The 17,331-nt window shown below is 46.5% G+C and overlaps 1 long non-coding RNA gene across 2 annotated transcripts in view; it reads left to right on the top strand.

The window, feature by feature from the left end:
• The window catches only part of LOC146195022 (uncharacterized), a 67,490-nt gene extending 56,860 nt beyond the window's left edge, over window positions 1-10,630 (top strand). The window contains exons 4-5 of one of the 2 annotated variants that reach the window (XR_014705523.1): window positions 274-366; window positions 10,422-10,630. This is a non-coding gene — a long non-coding RNA (uncharacterized LOC146195022). Of the gene's footprint in view, window positions 1-273; window positions 367-6,296; window positions 6,420-10,421 lie in introns of those variants that run through there. The other variant, XR_014705524.1, reaches the window with a different exon arrangement.
• Window positions 10,631-17,331: the final 6,701 nt, after the last annotated feature.

Genomic DNA, 17,331 nt, shown 5'->3' with positions numbered 1-17,331 from the left:
ATCAATTTATTCATGCGCGCCTTCTTCCCCTAACCGATCAGATACCGCGAAAACCGAAATTGTGTTCGGAGCTTATCTTTTCAACGTATGCAGGAAAGAATTTCTACATGCTTAGCTTGAGTGATAGTTGCATATATTAATTTTTCATGAACAGGTTTGCCCAAAAAGGCCTTGGCAGAACCTATGGCTCCTTCCGATTGTTCAAACATTTCAACGTTTTCGCTAAGATGCGCCTGTAAAGCTGTTGCCTCTTTTTTTTTCTGCTGGATGCAGTGCATGGTCAACCGAGCCTGTTTAAGCTGATGTACATCAACGTTCAAAAGACCTGCTTCATTCTCGTTCGGCAGCGTTGGCGTGGCGGAAGGGGTGAGTGCATGCGTCCACTGACCTATGATTAGTGAGAAATCATTCCTTCTCCCATTACGGGACACATCAGAAGCGTCGTTCATTAACTCTCGCGAGATGGCCAAATCTTAGCGATGAAGCAAAAAGTAGGGTGACCTCACTGAGCGGCCGTATGACGCGCACAGTAAGCCGAACATTTCCCAAGCATCACTAGATGCATGACGGCCTTTCATAACGGAGCCCACTGCCACTGTAAAGAATTGTATACAGTCGGTGATATATATGTGCACAAAACTGGCAGACCTTGTATCTGCTGTAGCGTCAGTCGATTTTGTTTGCCTGCAACAGGTACAGTCGTAAGCAAAAGTGGTATACAACACTCAGCCGGTGGCGGAGCTCGGGAAAACCGCATCCCAAGTTTATCTACAAACAGCTATCTAAAATCCAGACAATAATGTTAGTGCCCTATTCTTTGCACATGCACGTGTCACTGCCGCTGTCCCTGAAAGCTATCGCTATATGGTGTTTCTATGCAGTTTTGCTGAGCTAGGTCAGCGGCTGAGTGTTATATACCACTTTTGTTCACGACTGTATACGTACACCCGCCCACTTTTTTAACCTGAACGCACGAGCGTCGACCGTCGAGTCGATAAGCGCCGTATGACGGAGCACAGCGGCGAAATGAGCGAGAATACGCGCATGCGCTCAATGAGCACTCCGGTGCAGCTTTCCTCTACCAGGCTGTTCTGGGAACGGGTCCTCACCCCTGCTTCTTTTGAGCACCGTTATCGTCATCATCATTTTTCTTTTTTTAACATTTCCATCAATTTATAAATAAGCGGTCAGGTGGAAGCGCTAGATAGAATGCGATATACGTCCACTGATTATATGTACTACATGGGTTTCGCCATTTTATTTCGTTTTGCTATGGGTCACGTAAGCTTTCCTGCGGCAAATTAAAGAGCAGGCGGTACCACGTGGCCTTTTCTAATCTTTCCCCAGCGGCATGCAGAAAACAGAAACAGTTGCGATAACGCACAAAAAAGCAGGTGGGGTTGGATCCGGCTTCCTCAACAGCCTGGCAAAGGACATATATTATGATGAGGCTACCAAATAAAATATAAAATAACATGCCTCTGCCCTTACCACTGGGTCCTGGCGAAGAACAGCTGCCCCTCAGTGCTCACTGCGCGCATGCGCGTATTCTCGCTCATTTCCCTGCTGTGTTCCGTCGTACGGCGCTTATCGGCTCGGACGTCGACGCTCTTGCGTTTAGGTTAAAAAAATGGGAGGGTGTACACGAACCAAAAATACATGTACACCCATACAACCCATTAACGATACTGAAAGAACATCGACTGTCTGACGCGGCGGGGCCAAGCCAATGCAAAGCGTAAATCATCATCTTTATCATTTAGTCACTTTAAAGACCTTTCCATAATGCATAAGGGAGACGAAGTACATGGAAGACTACTCGTATAGTTTAAACAATTGCATGGACGCCGATACAGAAAAATATCCAGGACAACACTTGACAAACAACTGCGTTTATTTTTAAGAACTCCAAACGTTTATTATATACTCTTCCACAAACAAAAAGCAACGCATGTGCACACGGCATAGAAAAAATAATAATAACGAGGAAAATGAAATGCCTGTCACAGCACGCTATCTACGTGCGCTCTTAGCAGCATAACAACTGAAATTATTTCGACTTGAATTCTGCGACTGCGTTGTGTCGTCCAGCGCCCCGACGTTACTTTCCAAACCCTGCCGCTACCGTCATGTTCCAAAAGCCCTCCCTTGGTCCCCGCCAATCAGGCCTAAGTCTGATCCTTGGGTCCCAGGAAACGGGACGCCTGGAGGACTGTTAACCACCGACAAAACAGGCGTATTGGCCTGCGTGGTTTCGCCATCGGCGCCCCAGGACCTCTTCCTGGCGAGCGACGAGAAAAAATTGACGACTTCTTGAGAAGGGCAGAGCACGCGTCGACAAATCGTCTCTCATGTTCCCCATTGCCGTTCAGATCCCGCTTTGCGTCACCGCGACGAAACTACGTACCAGGAAGCTCTCCTGTCCCGCGCAGGCGAAACTAGCAAGCAACCTTTGCAGGTGAGGCTAATTCACGGCAAAAATCATCTTCCGCCTCCGACGACGAGTGACGACCACGCAGCAATTAAATCGCCGCTACACACGACAACGGCAACGAGAACACGACCGTATCCCAAGTTGAAGTCGCCGCCCAGCGAAGTGACAACGATGTGCCCCGGCCGCCATCTAAAAAACGACGAAGCCGAGATAAGACACCGAATCCAACATGCAATGCGAGGATACGAATAAGTGACCTGGCCGTTGCTGCCGACTGTCGGAGGGTTACCGCCCTAGTGGACACCGGTGCTGACTTTATCTGTCAGCAGTGGAGCCTTCGCAGCCCAGCTCAAGAAAGTGACGGCAACTTCGGGTAGTCCGCAAATCCGCACCGCTGGGAGTAACCTTATTGCGCCATCTGGGCGATGCACCGAAAAGAGTGAAATTAAATGGACATACGTATCCTGCAGACTTCGTGGCTCTACTGAACTGCTCGGGAGGCGTTATTCTATGTATTGATTTTGTGAATGAGCATCGGGAAATCATCGATATTCGCTCAAACTCATCAAACTCTCTACGGACGATGCTATAGCTTCCACGACAACATCGACGCACCACATCGCTCTAAACGTCCCTGAAGAAGACTTGACCGTTCTGCCTCGATCAATGTCGTCGCCTGCGTGGGCAACGAAGACATCGAAACTTCCAAAGGTGTCGTCGAAGGAAGTACGCAGTTGTTCTTGGAGCGTGGACTGGGAATGGCAAGAGGCGTCGCCCATTTTCGTCAAGGACAAACTCAAGTGCTCGTCACGAACTTCACCGAAGAATAACGGCACCTGAACAATGGCACGACGATCGCTTTCTTCGACGATTTAGCGGACGCCCAGGATGTCTTCACCTTCCCCAGCCAACCTGAGACCATGCACCAAACCGAGCAAGGCATTCCACCTTCGACATCTGTGCAGTACAACCCCGTGACAAGCAAGATCGGATTTGCACTCTTCTTAAAAGGTACAGCGAGTGCTTTTCATCAGCGTCGAATGTGCGGCAAACTCCAATCACAATGCACGGCATCATCACGAACGGACATGCTTGACCGCTACGTCAAAGTTCCTACCGTGTATGACCGCAAAAACTCCAGGTCATACACAATCAAGGTGACGAAATGCTGCGTGATGACGTGATCCAGTTATGGAAGAGCCCCTGGGCTGCACCAGTCGTTTCAGTGAAAAAGAAAGACGGCACAGCTTGCTTTTGTGTTAATTACCGCCGCACGACTAGCATAAGGAAGAAGAATGTCTACCCACTTTCCCATATCGATGACACACTGGACCGGCTCTGTAACGCTAAGTACTTTTCGTCAATCAATCTGAAGAGCGGGTACTGGCAAATTGAGGTCAACGAGAGACCGGGAAAAGAACGCGTTATTAACGCCCGACGGCCTTTCCGAAGTCCAGAAAATGCCATTCGGCTCAGCTCCGCACCGGCGACATTCCAGCGAGTAATGGATATGGTACTGGTTGCATTGAAATGGCAAATTTGGTATACTTAGATGACGTTGCTGCCTTATCTTCGAGCTTTGAAAACCATTTGAGAATGCTTCGAACAGTGCTTGACGCAGTCAAGATGTCATCTGAAACGTTGAAAACAGAGAAGTGTCACTTCGCCTAAGGAGAGATGGTGTTTCCGGGTCATAGAGTCATCAAAGAGGGAGAATCACCCCGACCCACAGAAGACAGCTGCGATCGCACAGTTTCTAAAGCCCGGTGAATCGAAAGCTGTGCGCCGATTCGTCGGACTGTGCGCTTATTACCGTCAACCCATCAAGAACCTTTCGCGCCTCGCCCCATGTTTGATACCACTTACTAATGCAGATGTGCCATTTCAATGGAAAACACCGCGCGCAGACACCTTCGAGGAACTTGAGTACTGCCAACAGCATCCTCCTGCCATAAGTCATTTTAATGATAATGCCGAGGCTGAGATACATACCGACGCAAGCAGTCTAGGTCTAGGCGCCTTTCTCATTCAGAAAAATTCTGGACCGGAGAGTGTAATTGCCCACGCTAGCAGGTTGCTTTCGAAACCCGAAGCCAATTACTCGACGACCGAGAAGGAATGCCTCGTGATCATCTGGACCCCTTCAAAGTTCCGTCTGTATCTATATGGTCCACCATTCAAGGTGGTGTAATCACTACGCGCTCTGCTAGCTGGTAAATTTGTAAAGACCCCTCCAGCCGCCTTGCCCGATGGAACTTATAACTTTAGGAATTTGATGTGACCGTAGCCGATAATTCGTGCCGCAAGCATTCTGACACAGACTGCTTATCCCGCGCTCCCGTCGACGCTCTTCCGAAAGACGATGACAACGCCTTTATGGGACCGGTAAGCACCAGCAGTTCTGCGCACCATCAGCGCTGAGACCCGCACTTCAACGACCTAGCTGTTTACCTCGATGAGAGACCGCTTTCCCACCTGCTGTATTCAGACATCATTTGTCATCGTTTGTGTTAGGCAATGGCACCCTAGTGAAGAACTTCTCACCGAACGGGACCGCGCAGCTTCTTGTTGCTCCTAAAAGCCTCCGGCAGAAAATACTTCAGACGTTGCACTATGAGCCCGCATGCCCTCTCAGGTTTGCGTTCATGTTGCATCGAATCGAGTACTACTACTGGCGGCTGTCTGCCGAAGTCACCCATTACGTGAAAACGTGCTGCGAGTGTCAGCAATGCAAAACGCCACCAATCAAACAGCTGAGCTGCTGAACCCGATACCACCCCAGAACATGCCCTTTTATCAAATTGGGATGGACCTCTTCTGCCCCTTTCTATCTTAATCTACGGATAAAAAGAGGAGCATTGTGGCCACCCACCACACAACCCACTACGCCGTAGCAAAAGCACGGCCCAGTGGCACCGCGGCAGAAGTCCCTAAATATTTATCCTGCAGATTCTCTGGCGACAAGGCTCCCCAGAGGTGCTCATCACGGACAAAGAACGGCATTTACGGCAGAGATGATGTAAGCCATCCTGAAATGCCGTCATAAAAGCCATCGACAAGTAAGTGCGTACCATTCCCAGACCAATGGACGTACGGAGCGCCTGAACAAAACTATCGCGGACATGATCGTCATGTACGTCAACGCCGTAAACAAGAGCTGGGACGTCGCCTTTACATACGTAATTTTTGCTTATAACACGGCTATCCAGGAGACAACCAGAGCGACCTTATTCATGCTAATGTAAGGCAGAGACAACTCCGACGTCGCCGCCTACCTTCAGCGTGCAAAAGAAGCCCGATAACTCGCCCTGCTGCGCATCAAAGACCAGCAGCACACCGACTACCGGCGGTACAACTTGCGACGACATGACGCAGAGTACATGCCGGGAAACAAAGTATGGGTTTGGATACCGATACGCCGCCGCCGACTGACGAAAAACTCTTGAGGCGGTACTTCAGCCCATACAACGTCGTTCGACGCTTCGGACCGCTTCATTTTGAAGGCATTCCCGATGGCACGATCACATCTCAACGGCGCAGGTTGTGCGTCTAAAGCCTTATTACGCATACTAAAGGCCCCAGCTATTCTAATTTCTTGCATTTCGTGTATTTAAGCAACAAGGCAATGCCTTTCTGAGACGGGATCAATGGCGCGAATCTTGCGAATCATTCTTTGCTCTTTTTAGTCAGCCGCTGGCATCGGCCTTATCACTGTGAATATAGCGCGAAGATCGATTCTGTATTGTTTTTTTATTCATGCCTGCTGTCCCGAGCCGATGTATCATGTTCGTTGTCGCGCAACATGTGTCGAGCGACATAACGAAGATTCCAGCCAGTCTCGTGCATTTCTACAATGTTGCAGGTTATGCTTGTCATCGATTGCGGGTTTATATAGACTTCTCTTCGTCGCCTATAAATTGAGCATGGACGGGAGCGGCAGGCATTCCCAGTTTGGCGACCGAAGAGCACGCGTGTTGCTATCGCCACCACCAAGTTGATTATAGTTCTTTTGCGGGTGCAAGTCTGCCTAATAAAGAAGTAAATTCAGTACTAACACGCCTGTGTCCTGCTTAGGTGAATACGACCTTGTCACCACTTCGCGACAATATATCTTATTATGAGGCATTGCAACTGCCACAGATGACAGTATTTACTATAACTGATCTTTCCATGCCACTTTCTGATTCACTATGGTGTAGCCATAATCAACATGTTAAAACTCGCCTATTTTCGCAGTTCGAAACGTTTCCATAGTCCTCCACTGATGCGCAACTAAGACAATCGTCCTCGCACTTTACAAAAAAGCAGTACTCATGCTAACACTGTAGTCCACTCTGCAATAATAATTATTTATTCAGAGGAAAGGAAGGACAGTAGTATCTGTAAAACGTGTTGGCACATCTGAAGCTCGCCGTTTTAAAGGAAGTAGACAGAGGGGATTGAAAACGGAAAGAGTAATATGTGCCTATAGTATAGGGCTGTGGAGTAATTTCAACCACCTTTGGATATTTAACGTGCACTGACATCGCACAGCACACGGGCACCTCTATGTTGCACCGCCACCCGTGGTATCCGCCATATCCCCAACCTCCCTATAGGCAAACGGAAAGGCTTACTGGCCATGAGAGACCTGCATGACAAGTGCAAGCTGCTAAACCATGCATGCCAAACCTGCAGTAGGCGTAGCAGAAATCCTGGACTGGGTCGGCCTCTTGGACAGAGCACCATTCAGAGAGATATAAACGTTTCCATCATCAAAATCATCAGCGCTACTTTATGTTGCAGTTTGCTTTATTGTGCAGGTATCTAGCAAGTGAAATTTTTCCCGAGCTGGTTTAAGGAATCATGACATATGTTTAGGACCTATGTTGTTTCTTGAACATTATTCAATGGGCTAAATGGGATCCCAATTGATGTAGCCAGTAAACTCCAATTGAAATAAATGTTTTGATTAATACCCTGTGCCGGCGGGGCATCATTGGCGCACTCACAAGTACGTTTTAGAGAAAACTCTCCGTGAAAATGGAATGTAGGCGCACCTACGTAACATTCAGCTATGACACTTGCTGAAGTTCTTTTTCGTAAAGACAAATAGTTAAAAGAGAGCCGCATATCACAATACGAACAGTGATTCGTACGGACATCAAGGGCTTGTCTAAGGACTCAACCATTACATAGTTGCGTGGGGCTGGAAGCACTATCTCGGTCTCTCTACGCCATCAATCAGCTTCTGGTGTAGCGGCAAGCACGTCCTATGCTTGTCTACCCGATGACCATCCTCGCCAGCGCACGTAGTGTCCTCTGCAGCACCTGATTCTCTTTAGCATGCGCCAAGGCACTAAAGCTCAAACATGCATGGTAGTTATTGCGGCACTCCTGCATCGAGAACATGCGGCCTGAGTCCCACATAGAGCAGATATCGAGGAGAAAATGCAATGATCAGAAAGCCACAGCCGCACTCTTTTTTAATATGATAGCCTTAAAGGCGTCGTTCTCCAGAAAATGGACTATGACTGTGTCGGAATTGTCAGCGTAAAGTCACAAACCTTGGTGTTGCGTAGAGCTAAAAAAGCTGTGTTATAAGTGATGGTTAGTTTGTATGACGCCACGCGACGACATGACATGGCCGATCAGGCACCGAAATTATATTCATTTTTCCAAATCAGAATTGCAAACCTATACAAAGCAGGAACGATGCTAAGGCATGCTCATGTGAGCAGTCTCAAATCTCGTTTAGGTGTTATTTTGTTTTCAGCTCATATGGAAGCATAGAGTAGGCTGATAAGTATTTGTGAGATAATGGAGGCTGAAATTAAGAGAATAATCTCAAGGCGAATGTGAAAACTCATATACATGAACAAGGGGAGTGCAAGAGGAGGCGCGGCCAACAGCCGTTAACATTCTCAAGCGATTTCTTTAATGGCCGAGCTTAAGTATTCCCCTATTTTCCTGGCGCATATATATATATATATATATATATATATATATATATATATATATACGTGTGTGTGTGTGTGTGTGTGTGTGTGTGTGTGTGTGTGTGTGTGTGTGTGTGTGTGTGTGTGTGTGTGTGTGTGTGTGTGTCAGCGCGTGTAAAGGGCAGGACTCAAAATTTCTGCCTATGTTTCTTCCCTCCTTTTTCTTGTAACCGTCCATTTCAGCTCTATTATCTTTCGTTCTTGCTTACTTCGTCCATTGGTCCTTCGCTTATCTAATGTTTCAGATTTATTACTTGTCTAATAAGAACCCGCCGACTTCTGCACGTTATGAAATTATCGATTGGTTGGTTGGTTCACAGGAAGGGAAAGGCGCAGTATCTGTCACACTTGCTCTGTGGACACCTGAACCGCGCCGTAAGGGAAGGGAGGAAGGTGGGAGTGAAAGTGGAAAGAGAGAAAGGGGGGCCGTAGTGGAGGGCTACGGAGTAATTTCGACCACCTGGGGATCTTTAACGTGCGCTGACATCGCACAGCACACGGACGCCACTTCGTTTCGCCTCCATCGAAACGCAGCCGCCGAGGCCGGGATTCGATCCCGGGAACTCCGGCACAGTAGTCGGGCGTCTTACCACTGCGCCACCCCGGCGGGGCTTATGAAATTATCACTTTCATCAAATTAGTCTTAAAGAGAGTGAAGTATTCATTGCTGTCTCTATCCCTTCATCCTCCCGTTCAGATCACCTAATAATGGCAGAAATAAGAGTGTTGTAGTACGTAACAACATCGTTAGAGCACGTTGCATTACAGGAAGCAAAAAGTTTAGATCTTATGACGTTTCCCATATATATATATATATATATATATATATATATATATATATATATATATAGAATTGAAAGGAACGAACAGTCTCGGAGTGGAATGCAAACTTTTTTTTATACTGTTGACATTTACAGGAATGTTGTCTTGTGTTGATTATTGGAATGAAGAGCATTGAATGCAAAGCGGAAGGAAGAACAACGCGCCGATGGTGGTTGTTTTTCCCTCCACTTTGAATTTATTGCTCTTTATTCCAATATCAACGCAAGACAACATTCCTGTAAATGTCAAGAGTATAAAAAAAAGTTTGCCTTGCACTCCGAGACTGTTCGCTCCTTTAAATGCTTTATTAACGAGCCCCTCATTTGCCTTTCAATTATATATATATATATATATATATATATATATATATATATATATATTGGCAGCATGCTTGCGCCAAATTCGGAGATACCAGCTCATACGTTAGCCAACATGCAAGTAGCACTGCAAATCGCTCAACGACATATGTGAAGGTTCAAAGAGAATCAAATGCCGCAGTTCAAGTCACTATTATAACACCTAGTTTAAGAATATACTCATGCATTTATTCACTAAGTAATACAATGCGTGCAGCTTCACGCATTATTATACATATAGTTGCATTAAGATATTGGTAATACAGCGACGATCGCTTTTTTGTATGAAGATGACACAATAAATTATGGTATTGCTTGTCGTAACACAAATTTGAACATTAGCTTTCCTTGATTGTATGCTGACGAACTTCTGCCTGGGTCAATGAAAGTGCGAAAGTGCGAAAGTGACGTTCTTTTTTCTATGCTATTTGCACTAGGAATGCCATAATTCGTCCGATGTGTCTAAAAGTATCTTTCACACATTCTAAATGCACACGTTTTCTAATAACTACTCAGTTTACACGATGAAAAATGCATTCAAGTTGTACCGATAAATTATTGCCAGGTAAATGATGCTACACTTTCAAGCTTCCTGGTTCAACAACGCTCTACATAGGACCCGTGCCGACGGCAAATTCGCCTTCGAATTCCTAAGTAAACGACGTGCACATACCTCGAAGATATCAAATGATAAACATTGCTGATACCTAAAAAGTTGCTCTCTCTTTGTTGCTCGTAGCAAGTCATCCTAACCTTGAACTGATTTCAAATCAAGAGATCGGATCCCGAGCCGCTATGAATTCGTAATTTCCAATTGTTCATTTTTTACAGAATGTCTGCTTCTGCAAACCATCTATTCGGTTCAGCAACTTGTTCCGGAGGATTGCCAAAGAATCTACTTGAATCAATGCCCTAGGCAAAAATACCTGATTTTTCGTCCTGAGTGCATGACTCTTCTCCGACGCGATCGCTTATTCGGCAGCTAGGAATCTGATGTGTCGGTAGAACCCACACTTTTCTATATTAAATTCGCACATAGCTACAGCACGTTTTTTGTACTTCTTTCTATGATGTTTTTTGGGCAATGTTTTTCTACCAAATTTATAGTTGCCAAAAAATATTCAGGAATGTAGCATTATTTTCCTTATTTACGGACACACCAATTATATATTTTTTACTGTCGCTTGGAAACCACTCCTATCAATAGCTAACGAGCTATGCCATGTCACGGGTGACCGCCTTGAACCTACGAGTAGCGCTTGGAACGCGGTTTCTTCGAGACCGAAGACCTCTGACACTGCATGGTTATACACAAAAAACAATACACACACAAGAGAATTAAACCAGGATGTTAACACCAGGAGCGCATCATCTGTGTTAACGTCCTGGTTTAATTTTCTTGTGTGTGCATTGTTTTTTGTTTATAACCATGCAGCTCTGGAGGTCTTCGGAGTCGTATAGCCAACTAGCCCGCTCGCAAGTACTACTGAGTTCTTCGAGTGCATCCGTGCTGGCGAATATTTCCTCAATGCTTCACGAGTTCCAGCAAAAATACATACCTTTACTCAATTCGATCGATGGTCGTTTGCTTATCACAGTACAATATTATGAAATGACGAATTGTGATGGCGAATTTTAATATTGTCGAGGTTTCTCGAAACCGCTTTGTTCTGCACCGAATTGCATCTCTTCCACCATGGAGCTCAACGAGGTGACATCAGAATGCGCTTTATCCTCCTCGAGCAAAAATTGTGGAGAGTTATGTTCACACCTTGCACCTGGTACAAGAATAATAACAGCGGCCGTATTACTTGCTATTGCTGACGGCAGATGATCCGAAATCTTGAGGTATTATCACCCGGAGTGCAGCGGGCAACAAACGTGCGCTGTTGTGAGTGACCTTCTTGTGGTCAGCATGGGGTTGATCATCAATGTCAAAATGAAGGGAAAGAAAATGGTGGAGAAGCTACAATTCCCTTGTAGCGCCCGCGAAGAGCATACAAGAGACGACGCACGCAGCTTTATGACTTCAGGAAGTGCGCATTAAGGCCTTGGGTGCATCAATGTTTTTCGCCGTAATGAGATCGCGACTGTGAAGAAGATTGTCGGCGATTTCAACGCTTATGGCGATGATACTGCCCTAAAGCTATGGATCGTGTGCCAAAAGCTCCATGATATAGGACTCAGGAGGGAGAAGAGAGGCCCTGACTCGCGGCAGATTCAGCGGGGTGTCATCGCTGACTGGCAGCAGATCCCTCTATGACATCGTAAGGTAGAGAAAGGAGGTTCAAAATTTTTTTCTGGACAATGCGTGGGTGACTGCAGGACACACTAACTACTATGTGGGTGGACACGACTGTTGCTTCGCACAGCGACGCCTTCATGCGTGGTTTGATGGCGGGTTTAAAGAAGCCGTCAAGAAAGGGGCTGCGCTCGATTGTACCACAGGTCAGCAACGTGGATGGCTTCGTCGACGAGTCCTTCGCGGTAAAAAGACCGGCGACCACCACGAGGAGGCGGATGACACCCGCTTCGAGCGATGGTTTTATGCTGTTCTGGAAATTTTAAGACAAGATAGTGTTATTGTAATTTACAATGCAGTGCCTACCACTGCTTCTAGAAAAGAAGTATACCAGGATTGGTTAACATTGAATGAGCTTATGTAGAAAGAGAAAATGCTTAAAAAGAATCCACTGTACCTTCTGGCATCTATAAATCCGCAATACATAAATTATCGTGTTGACAGGGCAGCCGAAACAGTAGCGCGCATTGTGCTGAGGCTTCCACTTCACCACTGCGAGCTCAATCCAATCGAGCCATGTTGTTTCAGGTGAAACATTGTGTGGCAGCCAGAAATGCCATCTGAACAAATGCTGTAAGGCATGTTGGGCTGTGGTTTAGCTCTGGTTAAACCGGGTTGGATGGCGTTAGCAATACCTGCATGACTGTGCTTATGGTTCAGCATGTAGTGTGCCTCATGGTGTAGCTTGAGATGTTAAAGCAGCGCTTTATATGTGGGCTGGCAGGAGCTGCAAACTTGGGTCTCTGTTTCGCATGGGACGGTTATGTCAGAACCAGCCTGCCAGGACCTTGGCATTCACATTGTCCCTATAGGCCACTAAGGTACGTTCATACGGCTTGGTTAAAGCCATATTCAGCCAGGCTACGGTTCAAGGTGAAACGTGGTCGTTTCCGGGATTACGCGATGGGCTGAAAACTGGCGCAGTATTGCTAACGCAATAAAATAGTTTCTTTAAGACAGAAGAGACAGTGCACATGTCGAGGCCATCATCGTCTAACTTGATGAAGATGAGACGGACTGGGAAAGTGATGTCTGGTGTAGAACCCCTTGAATAGTTGTGATGCTAGCACCTATTGGCCAGTCTCCTATAGTATTGGAAATCATTGTCCCAATGCTGACTTTGCTCCTGTTGAAAAAACACCTCTATAATTTGCTTCGAATAATTTAGGGGTGTGTAATGTTTAGTCCTGTTCGGCAAGATTGCCTTCAGATATAGCAGTGGCCATGAAAAAAACTGCTTCAGTGTTTCATTCTTGACCACATATGCTACAATAACATCGTGGTGTGCGTGTAGTATGCCTGACGCGGTGTCGGCACCATTACAGTACAGCCGTCAGCACTACAAAATCTGTGCAGTATTGCATTCTTGACATCATTAGCTGTGATGAACTAAGTAGCGTGTGTGTCGTATGCCTTGCTTGGTGCTGACTGAATCCAGATTAGCAGTGCGTACAAGCAAAGTTGTTTCATTGTTTCATTCCCGATATTAGTTAGTAATATGGGGTTTAATGACGCATAAGCAACTATAGCTATCATGCTGCAAACACAGGCTAGAAGTTTAGATTATTATGTTTATTCGAAAGCTTACAATGTTCATTCTTATGCAGTGTTCATTCGAAAGCTGTAAGCTTTCGAATGAACACTGCATAGCCTGATAAATTTATTTCTGTACAGAAGCTACGGACAAAAAATGTTGAAGTGTACCAGCTTCATTCGACCGCGCTCGGCCGCACTGACCAAGACGCGCGCGCGTGACCGGTGTTGACTATATTTTATTCCTCGTACACGATAAATTTTAGACGCTGATTACGGCGTCTTTGCATAAACCATAAGGGGTGAAATGTCGGACCGAGCGGTTGAAACTGAGGTGGGCGGAGGGAAGAGCGAGCGCGCGTTTCCCTTGTGCGTGAGCGGCGGTAGCAGAGGCGCAGGAGTGGGGCGGTGGCGACCCCACCGAGGCGCGGCGGGCGGTGGAAACAGATCCCATTGGTGAGGCCGTAAGAGAAGAGAAGCGCGCTCTCCCTCGAGACCGGCCGTGAATTTATATAACTTCTACGGTGACGACGCCTAGCGAGTGCATGGTGCTTATATGCAATGCTGCGCATGCGACGCGCGCTTCAGGTGTGGTGAGACGGTGACGAAGCGCGTTGCGCACCTGTGAGATCTCTCTGGAACATCAGAGTAACGGCGCATGCGCTCAACTGCTCATCGGTGTGATGTCACGTGCAGCTCCGACAGTGGATCTTGTGCTCGGCGACAGCGAAGCGCATGCCTCACCTGCTTTCCTCTCTAGTTGCCGTGGTAACGGCGCATGCGCAAAACTGGCCTCTCGCTCATCTCGAAATGCTAGACTGGTAGCCCATGTAGCTCTTGCTAATAAAGCCTCAAATCAGTATCTCCGTCTTTTTTGATGGCATTGCACTCATATGCTCCGCACCTGCCAGCCGCTTGGGTTCCTATGTTACTAAGTGCAAGGTGGAAAGTAGTTTATGCAGTTAGAAGAGCTTCCTTGTGGGTTTTTTGTTTGCTCTGGTTGAATTTGGTAACCTCCTATAACCATTGCATTATAGGGCTCATCCTTTGTAACGTCTATTTGTGTGGCCTCTCCTGTATTCTCTTTCATTAATAAAAAAATGTGACAACAGATTTTCTGTAGGCCTATAGTCCACTTCTTTTGTGCAGATGCCATCTGAGGGAAGACTGGCACTGACATTACCAAGGCACACAGGGTCATCAGAAAGTAGTTATCAGGTTCAGTGGAGTATAGCGGAGGCAGGAAGCGGTACTCTGCTGAGATATTGATGCCTGGTTCTGCCGCCAGCCTGGCAAACAGATCAAACATGGGCTTTGGCAGTCTCTAGCACAGTACCCTCCATGCCTCCCATGCCTGTAGCTACCTCCTCCAGCACTGACTTGAATTTACCCCCTCTTGCACCTTAACCAGGCTCTTCTCCTGCCTGAAAACATTAATCTCGGTTAAATGCGCGAGACACACACAGAAAGAACGAGTCCCGTACTCATTCGTTGGGTCTGACATTTCACGCATTTAATCAAAGCGTAAAGACTGTGTGGATTCCGGCCCAAAGACGAATTTCATTAAGCAAACCGCTTACCTCCACGAGACAAAGAAAAGTAAAAACGCCGCATATTCTACTTTCGAATGTAATTTCCAAACCAGACATCAGCTAGCCCCGTTAAAGACTCAAAGTTGGAACGCTGAGTAGAAGGTAATGATTTTGATTACGAAATTTTTCATTGCTGGGCTTTAATTGGGCCGTGCGTAAGTGGCGTTCTGGCTATAATGAATGGTTGTTTCTGGGGTCACTGAAACTGCAGTGAAAGTGGCAGTTTTTTCGTATGAGGCTTCATTCCTTGCACTGTGTTCTCAGTTCGAAGCGCGAAAAGGGATTTGGGACAGCTCATTGGTGGACTTCATTCAGGAAGGAGGCAAATTGCAAACACACCTGTATTGGTTTCGTATTTGCTCTTGTAGCTCTACTCAAAACTTATTATGAAGCTCTCCATTTCTCACACTTGGGCAGGCTTTACCATCACATGTTTCAACCATAGCCATATTTCCAGCCCTTATTTGTGATTCCGCGATGTCGGCTGCGGCTAAGCCGTGATGAAGGGCATCAGAAATGTTAGCCCACCTGAGTGTTTTGACTAACATCAAACTTGTACACGGCACCGTGTTTTCCAGCTCTCAGAGCTATTGCCGCGACTGAGTCGCACCCATGATCTCAGTATTATCAGTCGAGCATAATGTACCACCAGCCAATACTACCGGGCTACGTTTATTGTTTGGTTATAGTTCTAACCGTAATTTATACCTTTTTCTGCACGGTATTACACATTACAAAATTGGGAGGTCCATAACCCCAATAGGCAATATCTATCATCATATTGTTACGGGGATGTACGAGTTCAGCCCATCGCAGTGCTGTTACATTAAGTACATCCCCGTAACAATATTAACGAATCGTGAAACACAAGACGAAAAGGAACAAGAGACACGAGATGAATTCAATCCGACTCGCCCAGTTTTCTATAGTCATGGTCTATCAGCAGTCCGGTTTTAGCCAAGAATTTTCGGCCAGGGATAATTGGCACTCTCAGGCCAGGCAGGTGAACAAAGCGCATTGTGCACACACGCTTACCACAGCGCACAACGAGGAGAATGTCACGATAGGAGCACATCTCAACGATAGTGTGCAGGAGTGGTGTCCTTCGGTGCCGCAAACAAACGGACCGCCGTTGGCGCTGGGAAACGACTTCGTCTCCGATCATCGAAATGTCTGCAACCGTGTCCAGCAACGCCTTAAATGTAGCCCCCGCCACTGCGAGGTCAACAGAGGGCGCTGGCGTGCTACTTGGTTCTTAACTGCGTAAGCGATGGCTACAGATCAGATTTTTTTACCCTCGCACGCAGGCTGCTAGCGCCCTCAAACTCTCGGCACCAGATGCCACCTGTCGGGCGCGTGCGGTTAGGTGAGTGCAGGTCGCGCGGGTGCCTCGAGTTGAATACGTTCTTATCAGCGAGCGTTCAATTGTGTCGTTAAGGCGCTTTACCACCTATGCATTTCGGTGTACGCTGTACATCGGTACTCGTATTTGTCTCTGTTCCAGAGAGTGTTGTTATAGCAATTTGAAGCGCGCGGTTCACTAGGTGGCGCAATATACAAAGATCGCCTACCATGCATGGTTATGAAATCTCAATCGCCATTTATTATCCTCATTCACAAGAAAGGGGACTCTAAGGACCTTAAAAATTACAGACCAATCAGCTTACTGTCTGTTACGTATAAGGTGTTTACTAAGGTAACCGCTAATAGAATCAGGACAACCTTAGACTGCAATCAAGCAAAGGATCAAGCAGGGTTTCGGAAACGTTACTCTACTATCGATCATATCCATACCATCAATCAGGTGATAGAAAAATGCTGGGAATATAACCAGCCCTTATTCATAGCATTCATTGATTACGAAAAAGCATTTGACTCAGTTGAAACCTCGGCGGTGATGCAGGCATTGCGAAATCAGGGGGTAGACGAGCCGTACGTGAAAGTGCTGGAAGATATATATAGTGGCTGCACAGCAACCATAGTCCTGCATAAAGAAAGTAACAAAATTCCCATAAAGAAAGGTGTTAGGCAAGGAGACACAATCTCCCCAGTACTATTCACAGCTTGTTTAGAGGAAGTATTCAGAGACTTTGAATGGGAGCAGTTAGGGATAAGGGTAGATGGAGAATACCTCAGTAATCGGCGATTTGCTGATGACATTGCCTTGCTAAGCAACTCGGGGGATGAACTGCAAATAATGATTGATGACCTAGACAGGAAAAGTAGAAAGGTAGGCTTGAAAATCAATATGCAGAAGACTAAGGTAATGTTCAACAGCCTCGGGAAGGAACAGCAGTTTACATTAGGTAGCGAA

This window comes from Amblyomma maculatum, chromosome 3 (genome assembly GCF_055883805.1).
Source record: "Amblyomma maculatum isolate TAMU_Amacu chromosome 3, ASM5588380v1, whole genome shotgun sequence".
Lineage (NCBI taxonomy): Eukaryota > Metazoa > Arthropoda > Arachnida > Ixodida > Ixodidae > Amblyomma > Amblyomma maculatum.
This window is presented reverse-complemented; position numbering and strand designations above follow the sequence as displayed.